Consider the following 4,943-nt stretch of genomic DNA (forward strand, 5'->3'; position numbering starts at 1 on the left):
ATTGATATTAGATGATCTTATATATATGCAATCGATTTATAGACGTGTTCCTTGCGTCAGCGAGTTTCTTCCCGATGAGAGCGATAAAGTCCTGGGAAAAGGAATCGATAAAATCTCGTCAGGGTTCGCTTTGCGTTGCTGTTTAACATGACTTACTCAGCACATCTTGTTCTTTTGGGAAGAGGGAAATATAAATATTGTGGTTAAACTCTTATTGTATCGATTAGACCTCCGAATAAAGTCGAATTGAATCAGTGGCATAAAAATAAAGTTTGTTTAGTCAGCGTAAATTTTGTTCAAGTGATTTTACGGGGGGAAATGATAAAAATTGAAAAGTGTTTGCTTTATGATAATTTCAAAAGTTTCAACTTTATTGAAATAAAATTATTTGAATACTCAGGTGTTTTAGATTATAAACTAAATTTCATTATACAGTGTATTTATACTTAATAATACAGAAAATACCAAAGACTAATCTTCATAATTAATATATTGAAAAATAAAGAATAAATTATATTTATAAACTAAACGTTTTCCTTATTTAATTGCAGGCAAGCCATTATTTGCTACATGTAATATTATAACGTGCAATACATTATAACAATGCTAAATATATCTTGTTTATTAGAGTTACTGGTCTTTTTTAGTCCATTGTTTAAGGAATAAGAATTACGCTGCGTAAATTTGCATCAGTTTTGTTGATAATATTATTATAGGTAAAATTATATTATTTTGTGTTTTTAAGAAATCATCATTCGTAATTTATTAAACAAAATATGTCTCAGTAATCGAGAATGCCTTTCATAGTTTACACGCAGGTCATTTGCAAATCATATATAATACTGAATTTTCTCAAAGCGTAATCATTTCAGTTCCTCAGTTTCAGTTTCTCAAAGCGTAATCATTTCAGTTTCTCAGTTTCAGTTTCTAAAAGCGTAATCATTTCAGTTATAAATTAATTTAAGATTTGGATTCAATGTGTGCATGATACATTTTTGTACATAATCTCAGCCTTATGTATTATTTGTCAAATCCTTATTCTCACAATGACACTTTACATAATTTTGAAAAAAAATAATTTAAACCACTTGTTTATTAACTGTACAAGGAATTAAATCTATTTAATATTATAATTATCTTTTTTTTTTACTCTAATTTTCTTGTTCAAAGAAACATATATCTAAGTTTTAGATTATTAATACATCGAGCAAAGTATTTATTATAAGCTCTTCTTAATCTCCTGTAAAACTCATTGTATATTATTACATGCACACAAAACGTACCGTGCACTAGAGGGATTTAGTGGATTTAGATAAATTTCATTGCTGACATGAAGAGTTCAGAAACATGCGTTTAAGATGCTAAGCATTCAGGAAGATAGCTTTATCAGAGATAGCAACAAATGATTCTGAGATACACCATCAATAAACTATTCGAAGAGATTATTAGTTACTTGGTGCACCACTATTAACTTAGTTAATAATACAAATGAGACATCTGAGCGTTCCATGTGATACTGATTACCAACCAGCCTTGATATCATTAAATGATTGAGTGACATTAAGAGTGGCCGATAGCATCAACGGAGAAATGTGATGTCTGCATCATGGGGTAGGTCCACGGACACCAGGAACATTAATATAATCCCTCGTTAATGGGAATCATCATCTATAGAAATCTGTAAGACTACTAGAATGAGGCTGAAAATCATTCCTCAACTGGTTAGAGCTCGAAATGCAAACACAGTTGTCACTATAATATTATTACATTTACTTACCTTCCGCCATCATCTATTGCATTTAGGATCAAATATTGCCTGGATAATTTAGGATTCCTTCGAATGATCATCAACCTCTCTTTAAAACTGAAAATTTGTAGGTGAGTCGGATGATGATATGAATTAATCACTGATATTTATAAAAAAAGACAGTTAATAATGGCATAATACAACGCGAACATACGCGTACTTTTCTTGATTTACTGAGCCAATCTGACGTGTGATACACTATATGTTTGACAATATTGTGTGACGCACAATTATTTTCGATCTTGGACAGCTTATCTTCGCAACTTGTTCAACTCTAAGAAAATTTCAACTTTTATTTTTGTCATTTTCGAAAACATCTTGCTTTTCTCTCAGTTATCGTGTTCCCATTTTTTGTTCTTGCACAGATATGTGCGTTTACAGACCAAAAACTAAATAAACATTTCCATGGACGAACGTTATATTCGTCCAAGAATGAGTGTTAAACGAGCGTGCCTGATTCTTGCAAACGTAAACAATGCATATTTATCATCCCTTATCTTGTAAGCTTTATTTAAGTTAATTAATCTGTTGTTTTATGCTCCGAATCTATACTGTCAGTTCTCTCTTTCCGCTTTTCTGCCAGAATGCAAATTTAGCTCGCGTGTATTTAAGTGACAGTAAGGTTGTTTAAATTACAGCATGTTCTCCGTGTTAAACAATACGTTATTAATTATGTTCTATAATAAGCATTCCTGTCTGCGGCACTGATTTATTCTTTCCGACATTGCTGTCACGCCGGTGTAGGATTAAGGGCCAACTTCTCTATTTTAAACAGCTCTGCATATCCTTTGACTAATAGACTTAGTTTCAATTAAAAATTCTACTCTTGAGTTCACGCCATAAATGTAGGCTGATTTGTAAGCACCGGGTGTGCCTTCTGTTCAGCATTTTAGTTTTAAATAAAAGGGCCTTTTACGCACTTTGTCTTGGCAACAAGTCTAACAAAATAATAAAAATCATGTACATTTTGTACGTAGCTGGAGGGCTCAATGCCGTCCCTCCTGCCTTTTTCGACTCTTTTGTGTACTATACTGTATTTCCCAATCTTGTTATCTCAAATACATTTCTGCTAAAACTCCTTACTTCAGCAGCATAAAAAATAGAGTATCATACGGAATGTCAAAAGTTGCAGTATTTTAATTCTTCTTTCAACAAAATTTGTTATTGTAATCTTTTATTACAAATCTTAACATTATTTTATTACTTAAATTCCATTAATCTATAGTGAGCATACTAAACGAAACATAACATGTAAACTAAACTTATTCCACTAGTAATGCTGGTCCAAATATGTGCATTGCAAATAAGCCATCTGTAATATACTCAGCGAAGTACGAAAAAATAAAGTCTTAGCCATAGTGATAATTCGCTTACACGCTTATTCAAGAATTTGCCACAAGTTACATTTAGTTACTGGAAAATTCTCTACAATATCTGTAATAAGATACAAAACTGTATTTATTCTATGCTGCCTAGATGAAAAGTGTATGGCAATTATTTGTAGGTAATCTCTGCTTTGATCTTATAATCGATCACATTCCATTTGATTTACAATAGTTAACGTGAATTCTCAATTTTAGAAATCCTGCTCGAAAATTATAACACAGATAAACTATTTTCAGTCCTGTAAAACCGTTACAATGAATCTTAGCTCTTTGCTCATCTTGACTCATGTGTGCAAGAAACAATTCAAGTGTACTAAGCACTTTATTTTTTCGCACTTCACTGAGTATATTACACGTGGCTTATGGACATTCACAATGCACATATTTGGACCAGCATTCCTAATGGAATACGTTTATTTTACATTTTTTGTTTTGTCTAGTATACTAGTTTGCGATTTACTATAGATTGGTGTATTTTAAGTAATAAAAAATAAATGATTTGTAATCAAAAGTTACAATAACAAATTTTGTTGAAAGAAGAATTAAAAATACTGCTACATTTAACATTCCTTATGGAACTCTATCCTTTATGCTGCTGAAGTAAGGAGTTTGGGCAGCAATGTATTTGAGAGAACAAAGGTTAAGAAATACTGTATAGTACAAAAACGTGTCAAAAAAGGCAGGAGGGACGGCATTGCGAGTCTTATATAAAATATATATTATTACCCTGTATAAAATATATATATCGGCAATATGAAAGGTGCCCTGCATGTTTTTCTCATATTGTTCATCAGGTCAAACCTCATTAATCTCCTTGTAATGCTCAACTGAAGTAACTCTCCGTAACTTAGCATTATATGAAAAACTCAAAAACAAAGAGAAGCAGTGGTGCGATTTGCCTTTTGGCATTGAAGCAATAAGGATCGTCTTCATATTTCTTACTATAGATAATCGTAAATGACTCTACGGTATTTTATCAATGACACGAAATTCTAAGCCCGTATTCTGCATCTTCTGATATGTCACGGAACCAGAGAGTGACGCTTGTCAACGGTCTATAAAATCCATACCGACACCGTTTCAGGGATAGGGGTTTCCATTTTTAAATCGGTATTTGCTGCCAAAGGTATCAGACCATCCTTTGAAATATACAACGTAATAAAAAACTGCGAGATTTATTGTTGGTAAATAAATATACAATTTGAGATCTATGATTGTAAATTTTTTACCACACGTATTAGTTAGAATTCAAAAAACAAGGAGTACAAACAGTGAGGAAATGTACAAGTAGTGATGTACAAACAATGTTGTACAAAAAGAGTAAATTAGTTGGCAGCATCATTTTTCAAGCTGAATATTCTCTTTCTACTATATTTTAGTCGAACACTGATTTTAATAGTTTAAGTAACTATAAAATTTTAGATTTATATTAATAACTAATATTTCATAATAACTATTCAAATTAATTTTTTGGCTTAAAAAATAGTTTGCTTAATTTAAAGTAAAACTTAGCATTGAAACTGATGCTGTGATGTTTAATCATGAGACATCTTACCATTTATTTATCTTGCTAAATACGATAAAAAGTGCATTTCAGTTCTCTCAAGTAACACCTTTCTACTATGAATTATATATAAATCTTCTGATATAACCTGACATTATTCTTGTCTGCAGCCAAGTTCTTTTATATTATTTCTGAGCTTAGACATAAATATTTGTCCAGCTTTTCATATATATTTTTACAGAATTTA

This window comes from Stegodyphus dumicola, chromosome 5, assembly GCF_044657685.1.
Source record: "Stegodyphus dumicola isolate Sdum_Otavi_A_Nest chromosome 5, ASM4465768v1".
Taxonomy (NCBI): Eukaryota; Metazoa; Arthropoda; class Arachnida; order Araneae; family Eresidae; genus Stegodyphus; species Stegodyphus dumicola.